Source organism: Sorex fumeus, unplaced genomic scaffold, assembly GCF_029834395.1.
Source record: "Sorex fumeus unplaced genomic scaffold, SorFum_2.1 ptg000003l, whole genome shotgun sequence".
NCBI lineage: Eukaryota > Metazoa > Chordata > Mammalia > Eulipotyphla > Soricidae > Sorex > Sorex fumeus.
This window is the reverse complement of record NW_026606060.1, coordinates 32,205,114-32,219,605: the sequence shown is the minus strand read 5'-3', so window position 1 is coordinate 32,219,605 and position 14,492 is coordinate 32,205,114.

The following is a 14,492-nucleotide window of genomic DNA, read 5'->3' as shown; positions in this document are numbered from 1 at the left end:
GAGATGGTGGTTCCGTTGAGAGCGAATGGACTATCAGGAACAAGGCTGTTTCTCATAAACATTGTCTTCGTAAGATTTAGCTGTAGTCCGACCTTTCCACATTCACGGTCAAAGTCCGCAAGCATTTGTGCCGCTTGGCTGATGTTTGGTGTTATTAGAACGATGTCATCAGCAAAGCGGAGGTGGTGTAGTTGCCGACCATCTATCTTCACTCCCATGCTTTCCCATTCCAGTCGTCGCATGATGTTCTCGAGGGTGGCACTGAAGAGTTTTGGTGAAATGGTATCACCCTGCCAAACCCCTCTCTTGATATGGATGATTACGTCTTTGTAGAATGGTGAGATCTTGGTAGTGAATCCGCAATAGAGCTCACGAAGGATCCTGATGTATTGAGTTTGTATGCCCTGAGTGGCTAGGGCTTCCATGACCGCTTCCGTCTCAACAGAATCAAAGGCCTTCTTTAAATCAATGAACGTTAGACAGAGCGGCATCTTGAACTCCCGAGAAACCTCAATGATCTTAGTAATCGTGTGGATATGGTCGATGGTACTGAATCCTTTTCGGAATCCAGCTTGTTCACATGGTTGTCCTTCATCTAGTGTTCTGCCAATCCTATTCAGGATGACTCGAGTGAACAACTTGTAGATGACAGACAATAGGCAGATTGGGCGATAGTTGCCAATGTCGTGGATGTCTCCTTTCTTGTATAGTAGTACAGTCCTGCTGGTTTTCCATTGGGATGGAACCTTGCATTCAGACAGGTAGCGTGTGAAGAGCCGAGCCAATGTATTGATGAGTACTGATGGTAAGTTCTTCAGGTGTTCAGGTCTGATCTTGTCTGTGCCAGGTGCTCTTTGTTTCTTTACCGACGAGATGGCATGTTGGATTTCGGAAGGGAGAACATTGCGAACGACATATCCATCCCGTGGTATGTGGTATGTGGGCAAGTGGACGTGGCTATTAAAGAGATCTGAGTAGAAGTCATGAATAATCTTCTCCATTGCCCTTCTGGAAGATGTGATAGATCCATCATGATGTCAGAGGGCAGTCATCTTGGTTTTGTAGTTGGTGAAGGACAGGCAGGCATTACGAATGCTTTTCCCAGCTTCTGCCACATCTACCAGTACTGCTGCTCTCCTGTTTTTGAGGTCATCCTTGATGGCTTCTCTGCACTGTTTTGCCAGTTCGGATGTTCGCTTGTGGTTGCCTGAGGCAAGTGCCAAGCCACGTTGGCGAATAAGTTCAAGAGTGTTCGAAGAAAGGCGGTTTTTTGTGGTTATCTCTCTCTTGGCATTCCTCGTACAATCATGGAGATGCTGAATAATTCGATTGTATTCCTTAGCTCTTATTATTTGACACAGTTCAGCAAGGGAGAGCAGTCTTTCTAATTAGCCCTATAGGAAACACTTTTATTGTTGAATGTGATATCAGTGACTGTACTAGGTAGTTTTTCACTAAACATCTTCACTACCCGGGAATTTTCTGAAAGCATTTGCTACATAAATATTTGTCATGTAATAAGTTGGTCATAAGCCGATTTTATTGCACAAGAGAAAAAAATCTAACTATGACTGTTTGGATTGGGACTGGGACTCCTCCACCCAGATCCCCCATCAGCTAGACATTTGCGCTCACCCACTGCCATGTAATCCTACCAATGGCCAAGATCCAGAGACTATAAAACCAAGCTCCCGGAAGAGAACAACACAAGAGTCTCCTGCCGCTGCGCCTGGCTGTCCTCACCAGGGCCCTTTGGAGTGGGGCGGGTTGAGTTTCCCTCCCTGCCCTGAGCAGAGCCCCGGCAGATGAAGACCTCTGGAACCTAGCCACAGCCATGCTGAGACCACTCTCCATACACTCAGACGAGCCTCATGCATTAAGGAACCTGCAGAGGAACCAAGATGTGTGGGACCCAAGGCTGAGATCTCCAAGCCTGCTCAGATTGGGACTGAGCCTCCTCCACACAGATCCCCCATCTTCCAGTATGTAGACAGTTGCACCCACCAAGTTGCATCCTACCAATGGCCAAGATCCAGAGACTATAAAACCAAGCTCCTGGAAGTATGCAGCTGTTTTTGCGGCTGCGTGACCTTTTATTGTCTAGTTTTCATTCTCAGAGAACCCAGCAGGCTACTGAAAGTATCCTTCTCGCATGTATGCCTAACTGGAAACACCTATAAAGGTGATTAGAGGCTGCCCCAAAAGCCTCCATCCCTCTTGGAGAGCCGGGCAAACTACTGAGAGTATCCCACCTGCACGTCAGAGCCTGGCAAGCTATCCATGTTGTACTCACAGTCACGGTCACGGTCTTCCCGTTGTTCATCGATTTGCTCGAGCGGGCCCAGTAACGTCTCCATCATGAGACTTGTTGTTACTGTGTTTGGCATACCAAATACGTCACGGGTAGCTTGCCAGGCTCTGCCGAGCGGGCGAGGTACTCTCAGTAGCTTGCCGGGCTCTCCAAGAGGGGTGGCGGAATCGAACTCCGGTCGGCCATATTGGCTGCTTGTAAGGCAAACGCCTTACGGCTGTGCTATCGCTCCAGCCCCATGGCGTACTCAATATGCCAAAAATACTAACGATGATGGTCCTCATTCCCCTCATGCTGGAAGAGCCCCCAATATGCCATCAGGCTACACTAGCACGTGTCAGGGACAAATGGAGATGTTACTAGCACCCGCTTGAGCATACTGATAAACAACGGGAAGACAGTGATAGATACAGTGATACAGTGATGACAGACTTCATTGAAAAGGTTAGAAAACAGCTCTTTGCAATCTGATACACTGTAATTCTTTAGAATTGTGATATGGAGTTCAGATTTACATCTGATTCACACTCTCTATAGGTTTGGTCACTAGAAAGTATAAGAAATAAAAAGGGATTACTGGGTTGAGTGGAAGCTCTATTTTCACTTTTTACTGAAATATCCATACTGTTTTCCACATAAGTTGAACCTAACAATGTTCCCAGAAGCACTGAGTTCATTATTTATCCTTTAACAGTTCTCCAGCAGCACAGGTTTTTTCAAACATTTTAAACATTTCCTGCTCTCACTGGTGTGAAATAATTTTTTTTGCCTTTATTTGGATTTCCCATGATATATACCCCCGAGACACAAAACACTCATTCAAAAAGATATATGCACACATTTGTTCACTGAAGTACTTATTACAAAAACTAAGGTATTAATTCAACTCAAAATTCTAACCACAGATAAGTGGATAATGAAGGCCTGGTATATATCTACAATGAAATACTATGTAGCCACAAGGAATGATGAAATCTTTTAATTTTCTGTAACATAGATGAAACTGGAGGAACATGTTAAATGAAGTAACTCAGAGTAAGAAGGAAAAGTATTACCTGCTCTCACTTATTTGCTATTTATAGATTAACATGACAAAGGAATGTAGGTATCAAAAGTGGGCAAATTCTGCCTTAGATTGCAGAGCAGAAAATGTTAGGTAAGGAGAGAAATGGCAGCAAGAAGAGGCAACAATAGGACAATGATCAGGGGCCTTGAATCAATAGTGGTGTATAGGCTAAGTATTTGTGTACATCTAAACCACTAGACGCAATACAACTGTCAGCATTGAACCCAAACTAATACGCCTGTTATGGAGGCAGGCTGAGAGTGTATGAGGGAACTGGTTGATGGAAGTTGACATTGGTGATCATTGGATAGTAATTTTACTCACATTTTCAAAATATTATGCAAACAGATCACTAGTTTATTCAGTTAAAACAGTTGGTTTGCAGTTGAAAAATTGGATGTCTGAAATTATTGACAGCTTTATAAATCATGGTACTTTTTTAGTTTTTAGTTTTCCAAAACTAAAAATTTGTAAAAGAAAGAGCATAATGCTATGAGCAAAGGTCATACTTGGAATTTGCTTAAGTATGAGAAAAGAAAAGAAAATCAGTTTTTCAAAAGGATTGCCATGAATCTACACACATTTTAAATGTATTCCAATGGAGGCCAGAGAGATATTATAGCAGATAGAGCTTTTGCTTTGCATATGACCAACCCTGGTTTGATCCCCAGCATCCTATATGGTTCTTGGAGCCCCTCTAGGATTGATCCCTAAGAACAGAGCCAAAAGTAAGACCTGAGCAGCACTACCGAATGTGAACTAAAATTCAACAGATAAAGGTATTTCAGTATTTTTCATTTTATATTTTATAATAAATTCATATTAATACTTTTATATGCTGTATTTTAATTTTCAGTTAATTTTTATGTTTTATTGTGGAGAGATAGCACAGCGGTAGGGGTTTGCCTTGTATGTGGTCAATCTGGGTTCAATTCCTCCATCCCACTCAGAGAGTCTGGCAAGCTCCCTGTGGAGTACTTGATATGCCAAAAACATTAACAAGTTTCACAATGGAGACTTTACTGGTACCCACTCGAACAAATCAATGAACAATGGGAAGATGGTGCTACAGTGCATTATGTACTTTTGAGTGATCATCTTTTATTGTTTATCTTTTATACAAAATTGACTGACAGCTTAGTTGTGCAGCAAGACTGCTGACATGCAACAAACCTTCCCTGTACTAGTAGATATGAACTCTTACTGGCTGAGTTAAGGTCTAGGATACACCCTTACTTACTGTTTGGGGAGTGGGAGTTTAGTCACACAGACCCAGAGAACGGAAATGGAAAAAGAGTAGTTGAAAAGAAGAGAAAGGATTTGGGAGCAGTTAAACAATCTTAAGTATGATTAATAACAAAAAGCAAACCAATCTTTTAACACATTTCTGGAAAAGAGAGGGAAATACAGAGACAAAGACAAAGAGAGACTGTCTCACTAGTTACTACAACTGCCTAAGATATGATATTGATGTTCTGAGATTTCCTCTTCTCAATATGAAGAGGTGGTGATAATCTTCTTACTTAAAGTAATATATGATGTTATATTATTTTTGCTAAAATCTTTTCTCTATTTCTTGTGCATGGGAGAGTAGGTAACAGAGAGGTACATGGAAACTCTTCAAATTTTACCAGGTTATTATTTTCCAAGTATACCTCAAAGGGCTGGAGCAATAGCACTGTGGGTAGGGCTTTTGCCTTGCACACGGCCGACCTGGGTTTGATTCCTGATTCCATTGTCCCTCTCAGAGAGCCCGGCAAGCTAACGAGAGTGTCTTGCCCACAGACACAGCAGAGCCTGGCAAGCTCCCTGTGACATATTCAATATGCCAAAAACAGTAACAACAAGTTTCACAATGGAGATGTTAATGGTGCATGCTCAAGCAAATCGATGAACAATAGGAGGACAGTGCTACGGTGTTATTTTTTTTGTACTTGCAGGACAAAAGATGAAAATACTTGCAGCTCTCAAGAATGTATTCTATAGAAATTTTAAAAATAAACTTTTATTCCTCTTGAAATAATAATTTTAATCACATTTATTTTAATCACATTTTCAAAATATTATGCAAACAAGTCACCTAGTTTATCCACTTAAAGCGTGCAGACTCTATATAATAATATAAATTGATGCAGAAATTCTATATAATAATATAAATTGATGCAGAAATTTTTGATAAATCTAACATCCATTCATGATTAAAAAAAACCCTAAAAATTTAGGACTGACCAAAGAGATAATATATCAGCAGGTAAGGCACTGGTCTTGTACATAGCTGACTCAGTTCTAATCTCCAGGATTGCCTGGTCCTCTGATCACCACTAAGAGTTATCCCTGTGCATACACTCAGGAGTAGCCCTGAGCAATGCTGATTGTGATTAAAAGGAAATAAAAAAATGTAATAAGACGTAACAATGACCATCTACAACAAACCCCAACTACTGTCATACTTAATGGTGAAAACCTAGAGGCATAAGGGATGGATATCCACTTTCCCCATGTTATTCAATAAAGTGTTGAAAGGTCATATCAGAAATCATAAATGAAAAATAAATCAAAGGTATGAAAATTGAAAATGAAATGATTACACACTTGAAAAGGAAGAAGTGTACCATTGCTTTCAGATTACATGCTAATGTACATTAAAATAAAACCCTAAAAACTCCATCTAAAAGCTCTTATATTAAACCAATATAACAGGATAGCAGGCTACAAAATTAACACACAAAAATTTGTAATGTTTCTGTATTCAATTAACGAACTGGAAGGAAAAGAAATGAAAAAAAATTACCCCTTTTAAAGTTGTTTGCAAAACATAATATACCTACTAATCGACATAACGAAGGAGATAAAAGTCTATACAATGAAAGCTATAATTCACTATTGATAGAAATAGAAGAGAACACAAAGAAGAGGGAAAATATTCCATGTTCATAATTTGGATGAATCACCGTTGTCAAAAATGGAAATCATATCAAGAGCATTATAAGAATTTAGTCCTTATTCTAAGTTTCTCCCCACTTGGGGAGTTCCTTTACTTTTCTCTTCTACTTTCCAATAAACATTTCAAAAAAACATTATGCAGATTCAGTGCAATCCCCATTAAAATTTCAATGGCATTCTTCATGGTCTCAGAACACAGTTTTCTAAAATTTGTATAGAATCAGAAAATTCCCCAAATGACCTGTGCATTTATTAGGTAAAAATAGAAGATGAGAGATATTGTTCTCCCTGGTTTTGAATTATACTATGAAGCTATAGAAATCAAAACTGTATGATACCAGCATATAGACTTGTAGACTAATAGAGCATAATTTAGAGTTCTAAGATAAACGCTCAGATATAGGAATAGTAACTCTGTGACAAAGAAACTAAATACATGGTGTGGAGCAAGAAAAGTCTCTTCAATCAATGGTGTGGAAAACTTGGAAAGTAAGATGCTTTGGCTAATAGGAATATAAAAAATTTATCATCATCTATTATAATTAGGGAAATGCAATTCATCACAATTCAGCGAGCTGTCATCTCACAGGAGAATTGAGTATATCAAAAATAAAAGAAACAACCAGTGTTGGGGATGTGGTGAGAAATCTTCACTCATTCATGTTGAGAATTTTGTCTGACTGAGTCTCTGTGAAAAGTAGTATGGAAGTATCTCAGAAAAGTAGAAATAGAACTCCCATAATGCTTCAGCAATACCATCTCTTGCCATCTACCCCCATGTTCATTGCAGCTCTTAGTACAATAGCCAGGGGAAAGAAGCAACCAAGATGCCCAATTATGAATTAATGAATCAAGAATGTGTGGGGTGTATGTATAGATAACGGATGCAGAGATAACAAAAGACAAAATCATGCATTTTGATGCAGTATCTATGTAATTGGTAGGCATCATGTTAAGAGAAATAAGTCAGATTCTTCAAAGAAATGGAGCAAACACTCCTGAAATTTATATGGAACAATAAGCCCCCACGAATGGCTAAAGCAATTCTTGGGAAAAAGAAAATGGGAGGAATCAACCTCCCGAACTTCAAACTGTACTACAAAGCAGTAATAATTAAAACAGCATGGTACTGGAACAAAGGCAGAACTGCAGACCAATGGAACAGAGTTGAATACACCGACATCTCCCCTCAATCATATGATCATCTAATCTTTGATAAAGGCACAAGTAATGTGAAATAGAGTAAGGAAATCCTCTTTAACAAATTGTGCTGGCATCACTGGACGGCTACATGCAAAAAAATGGGCTCAGAACTCTGCCTAACACCATGTACAAAAGTAAGATCAAAATGGATTAAAGACCTCAACATCAGACCAGAAACCATAAGGTACATTGAAGACAAAGTTGGCAAAACCCTCCATGACATTGAAGCTAATGTTATCTTCAAAGACGCCACGCCACTGGCCAAGCAAGTGAAAACAGAGATAGATAAATGGGACTATCTTAAAATAAGAAGCTACTGCACCTCCAAAGAAACAGTGGCCAAAATACAAAGAAAGTCTACAGAATGGGAAAGGATATTCGCCGAATACACATCTGACACTGGTTGATATCAAGGATATACAAAATACTGGTTAAACTCCACAAGAAGAAAACATCCAACCCCATCCAAAAATGGGGCAATGAAATGAACAGAAACTTTCTCAAAGAAGAAATCCGAATGGCAGAAAAGCACATGAAAAAATGCTCTACATCATTAATCATCAGGGAGATGCAGATCAAAACCACAATGAGATACCATCTCACACCTCAGAGACTGGCCCACATTCAAAAGAACAAAAGCAACCGATGCTGGCGCGGATGTGGCGAGAAAGGGACACTCTTTCACTGTTGGTGGGAATGTCGACTGGTTCAGCCCTTCTGGAAAACAGTATGGACGATTCTCAAAAAATTAGAAATTGAGCTCCCATTTGACCCAGCAATACCACTCCTGGGAATATATCCCAGAGAGGCAAAAATGTATAGTCGAAGTGACATCTGCACTTGTTTGTTCATTGCAGCACTCTTTACAGTAGCCAGAATCTGGAAAAAAAAAACCTGCGTGCCCAAGAACAGATGACTGGTTAAAGAAACTCTGGTACATTTACACAATGGAGTACTATGTAGCTCTTAGAAAAGATGAAGTCATGAAATTTACATACAAGTGGTACAGCATGGAAAGTATCATGCTAAGCGAAATGAGTCAGAAAGAGAGGGATAGACATAGAAAGATTGCATTCATCTGGGGGATATAAAGTAACAAAGTATGAGATTAATACCCAAGAATAGCTGAGATCAGCACCAGGAGGATTACTCCATACCTTAGTGGCCAGCCAGGCATTCTAGAGGAAAGCGCAGCTCAGATAGAGAAGGGAGCACCAAATAAAGGGTGTTTGGAGGATCCTCCCAGGAGAGGAGATGCATTTTGAAAGTAGACTATGGACTGAACATGTTTGCCACTCAATGCCTCTTTTGCAGACCACAACACCCAAAAGGAGAGAGAGAACACAGGGGATTGCCCTGCCACAGAGGCGGGGGGGATGGGGGGATGGGGGTGGAGGGGATATTATCCATGGTGGTGGAAAATGGGCATTGGTGGAGGGATGGGTATCTGATCATTGTATAATCGAAACCCAAGCACAAAAATTGTAAATCTACAACTGTACCTCATGGTGTTTCACTAATAAAAAAAAAGAGAAATAAGACAGAAGGAGAAGGTCAAACACTAAATAATCTTATTTATATTTGGAATGTGAAAAGTCAAAACAAGGGAATTCAGTTCACAACAATAGCAAAACTTGTGCCTTAGAACATAAAATTCCCCCTTAGGTTGCGAGAATGAGAGAAATAAGAGCAGAACTGAATAGACAAAGGAAAAGAACAATGGTAGGAGGTGGTGGGTACTTTTGTGGTTGCGCAGTGCAGTAATTTGGGATTTAATACTTTGTAACTACCTAAACTGTAGTAAAAAACTATTAATGTTTTGTTTTGTTTTTTATAATTTAACACGGCTGGGTTATGCAGCCTGAGACTTTGCAGACCTAAAAAACTTCAAGTGATATTGATTCTGCTGGTCGATAGTTTTATGAGAGAGAATCAAGGTTTGGAACCAGTGAATTTGGCTTTGAGTACAATTGTTGCCTTATTTAAATGAATTAAACTTGTGAAATACCCATAAAGGTTTTATAAGTAATATGTTTTCCACTTTGGAAATATTTTGGGAACTGGAGAATTAATTGTATAGGCCTTTGATATCACATTGAGAAATAGAAGGAAATGTTACATTCTTGCTTAGTATAAAAGTTTTCTATAGAATGAAATAAAGTACATGTATACTATTGAGTAACAGCACTTATGCCTTTTGTTTATATTCACCGTGCACTTAAATTTCTCCTTTTTCCATCAATCAACTATTTTAACCAAGTGTATGAGGTGACTTGCAAACTCTGAATTTCAGAATCCATAAAACCCTCTTACTGGAAATGCATTAGCCATAAGAAGCTTTTGTGAATGATTTTGTCAGCAAATGTGTCCAATTTAATTTTATGAGATGATATGGGATAGTCACTAATTTTTTAACATATAAATACTTTTAGAGGAGGGGCTGGAGCCATAGCACAGCAGGTAGGGCATTTGCCTTGCACGCGGCCAACTCAAATTTGATTCCGCTGCATCTCTCTCGGAGAGCCCGATAAGTTACCAAGAGGATCCTGCCCTCATGGCAAAGCCTGGAAAGCTACCCGTGATGTATTTGATATGCCAAACACAGTAACAAGTCTTACAATGGAGACGTTACTGGTGCCTAGTCAGCAAATCGATGAACAACGGAGGACAGTGCAGTGCAGTGCAGACTTTTAGAGGAGAAGGACAGGCCTGGTGTAGACAAAGACCGCCTGGATTAGAAATCTAACCTCTTCTGCTTTGTAGCTCTGATGCTTAGGATAAACTATGACCTGAATTTTCTCATCTGCATACTGTTAACACTATGACCTACATCACTTTTTACATCACTTTTTTTTGTGAAGATTAAACTAGCTAAGGAAAGAGGTTAGAGTTATATCAGTTTTAAGTGTTTCATCATATTTCTTTTTACAATTAAAATATTTCAATATCCTAGCAACTGGTAATTAGAAAATCACTGACTCCCTTTTACTCAATTTAAGTATACATAGTAACATTGACAGACTTGAGAGAATTAGTTCTTATCTTTGGCCAATTATAAGTTGCAGCTGAGGTTACTGCTTAAACATTAGACACAAGCTAGTACTCACAGTAGGGGAGAATAGTTAGCAAAATTTCCAATTAGGGTTTTGTTTATTCTTCCACTGGGAGGGATGATTTGTTAGCTTGAAAGAGGCCTTTGGTGTTGATTACAGGTGTCAGCACATCCAAGTTTTGGCTGTGCTAAAATACCTGCTGTGAAACGCAAGACTCATGAAATCAAGACTAATTGTTTTAATTAAAGCATACTTCCATTTACAAATGCACTGTATGTTTTAGCTCAGGATGATTAATTTATATGAAATCAAACCTTAAAAAAGAGTTTTAACATGATCATTTTTACCAAATTCAATGAATTTCTTTGCTGCTTTCTTTTCTTGTGCAAACATATGTGCTTTCACAAATACTCAGAACATTTTAAGTAATAAAATTCACGAATAAACGAATCAGATTTAGCACATAAAATATTGCCAAAATTGGTCAGGATGGAATTGATGCCACTATATGATTCTTTCACTTCTAGTCTTCACAATGCAAATATTATGAGCAACAGGCTGCACGGTAGATGGCATGATTTATGTAGATTGTAATACTTTCAGATTTGTGACTTTTATTAAATCTCCTAAAATTCACTACAGGAAGATAAATGTCCTTAATAATGATATTACAAACTGCTAAAAAACATATTTATTTTATAATATCATAACAAGAATACGAAATTTACTGATTGAGATTTTTCATTACCGACACCTTATTTAATTCAAACTAACAAACTTATTGAGATATTATAGACTACATGGCAACAATACAAATTATTGGTTACTGTGAATGCTTCATGGAATGAATAAAGAAGAAAACATTAGGTAAATTAAAAATGTATCAAACAAACATGCCAAATTAATGTTTCGTTTCTTTTTTTTAACTTTGCATCTGACTGTTTTAGTAGCTTTAACTTTGATATCTTAGTTCAGAATATAATAAAATAAACAACCTAGAATTGTCTTCCCTGTCAAAGTTAATTTGAATCGGAGGAGTGTATTTACCTTTTCTTGGAGCTTGTGTGATTCAAGGTTAGTCTATTTTGGAAAGACTGAGTGAAGCAGACCTAATCCTTTTCTGAAGCTCATTAATTGGAAGCAGGACCACAGTGCAATAGCTTTCTCTAAGCTGAAGGGACAAATTAAGAATTTAAATGAGGTAAAAACTTCAAAACAAGATTCTCCTAGTGGCTTCTTCTGTTTATATAGTTACACTCTAAATATAAAGCTGATACCATCCGTGTTAAATTTCACTAGTTAATTGATAAGCTAGAGAAGAGAATTACCATGACACTCTGGGTAGTCTTGTCAGTCACTCTTGGAGGGTCATAAATAATGTATGATGATTTCCACTTTATTGTGGAAACTTTTTCTTTCTGAGTCATTGGTTGAATGTCTGGATGGACAGATGTATAAATAAATGGGTTTCCTATTCCATTTAACTGCTCCTCACTATTACTCTTAGATCTTGGAAAATTTTCAATGCTACTAAAACATCTCCAAGTGAATGACAATATACTGACATTTTGCACTCCTCTACAAAGATCTGGAACATATAACATTCCTCATCATTGTGCAATTGACCACAATGTCATAATCTTGCACTATTTCATCCATCTCCGCAATGAAAACCAAATTGCAAATTAAAGTGCATTGAATAAAGGCATTCTTGTGCTAGTATTTTAAGCCTTATCTGGAGCTTTAAGTCTATACTTAATGATTCATAATTTTTTCACCAATTTTTGTCAGCTAATAAGTATTTCAAATCCACAGGTTAGTTACAAAATTTAGATTACAATGATTCAGCAGTATATAAGAATATTTTCAGGGTGGGGAGAATCAAAAGAATATTTTCAATGCAAAACACTGTCTATAGCTATATTTGATATTTCTGATATTGAAAAAAGTTAAATCAGTTCAAGAACTGTTAAGAAGTAAAAGTGACAGTAGGGGCTGGAACGTGGTACTGATCTTTACGAGCTCTAGAGGTACATGGGAAAGTAATTGTGGTATATCTGAGCTTCTAGCTGCTTAATGTGTAAATTGGGGGTGATTAAAAAAAACTTGTATTTCCCTTCTATATTTATTCTAATGAGACCATGATGTTTGATTAATTTAGGCATAAAAAGGGATGAAACAAAGCCTTTAGATCTGCGAAGTCTGCCTGTTCTTTGTTTACATTTTCTACCAGACTTCTCAAGGGCCTATCTGCACATCTATTTCTAAGTTGACCTTTCCCTATCATCTTCTGTTTCTTTCACTATTCATAATCTTGCTTCTACAATTACATGCATTATTTTGCTTGACTATGGGACATATATGTGTTTTTTCTTTGAGGAGGTGGAGGGCGGGTGTCTATATGGACTAAAATATTTCAGTTGATATTCAAAGGAATTCATGGACTAAAAAGATAAGACATTCCTACTCTATGGATTATCCTATTTCACCTATGTAATTTAGCAACTATAAAAGCCAATCTTTTGCTAGTGTTTTAAGTATTTTTTTAAGATTTCTGATCAACAAAGGGATTTAAATATCCATAAAAGAGCTATTGCTATCAAGTGAAAAAAGAATGGACTCAAACTACATCTTTATAACTTCATAAATATGAAAATTTCAGAAGTAATTTAAGCCTTAATGTACTCTGTAAACTGTTAAATACTGAGTATGCATTTTAATATTTTTGAGGAAAAAAAACTGTGTGAAAGCTGAGAGAAAGACAGAAAGAGATGACAGATAGAAAGAGATTTCCCATGCTATCTGAAAATAACTTTTATAAATCCTTTCATAAACCAGAGTGGCTTAAAGCACAGCAAAATTACCATTATTCTTATGGTAAGCTTGCTGAGCATTCCCCTTCCAAAGAATAAAAACCAAATCAAGCAACAATCTATAAAATCTAAAATACAGTAAAAGTAGGAGTATTATAATAAACCTGTAAAAAATAAAAATGAAGCTGGCACAGTGCAGTTAAACAGTATCAGGAGGATGGAGCAAACGATGGAAGACTAAGAGATGAGGGTGATTGTATAAAAGGTCTTGGAGATTGGTATGCTAGGAGGTACAGGAGCCAGGGTTGTAGGAGAGAAAGATGTTTAATAACATATCATTGCTGTCAGTTCATAGGAAAGGTTGTCCACTGATTTGTGCCTGACTAGATATCAAAGGTTAAGACTCATCCTCTGCTATGAATGATGTGGAAGTCTGAAAAATCTGCAGTATGCACCTGGCTCAGAGCATAAGGGTGTAAATTCCCTCCTGAATGCTGAAGGATATTTTCACTCTTTGACTTTTGTCATAGAGTAAGAATCTTCCTCAAATTTCTTATTGTCAAAGAAAAAAGGTATTAATTTAGATCTTTCATAAATATGTAGTAACCTAATGTCAAATTTGGGGAAGCAAAAGATATCTGCATATGTGATAATTAGGTTCTAAAATCAGGGGATAACTGAGCAGAAATCCAATTAGTCACAAGGTAATCTTAGAAACGTAAGAAAATAAGAGAAATTCTAGATGTAGAACAGAAGCAAAAATACAGACTTGGGTGTTTGCATGACAATGCTGACCTGGGTTTTATCCCCTACACTACATATGGTCCCCTGAATCCCACCGGAAATGATTTCTACGTGTTGAACCAGAAATAAGCCCTGAGCACTTCTGTGTGTGGCCCAATAGACACCACCACCAACAAAAGGATATTGCAAATGCAAGGTTCCTATAGGTGAATGAGTTTCATATGAACCTGTTATATTTTTTAGAAGCAGTGATTAAAATATCAACAATAAAAAACACAAAAAATCACAATCAGTTACAAATAGCTAAATGAACTTTCTCAGGATGGCAAGCACTTAAGATATAGTCAATGAAATTATTT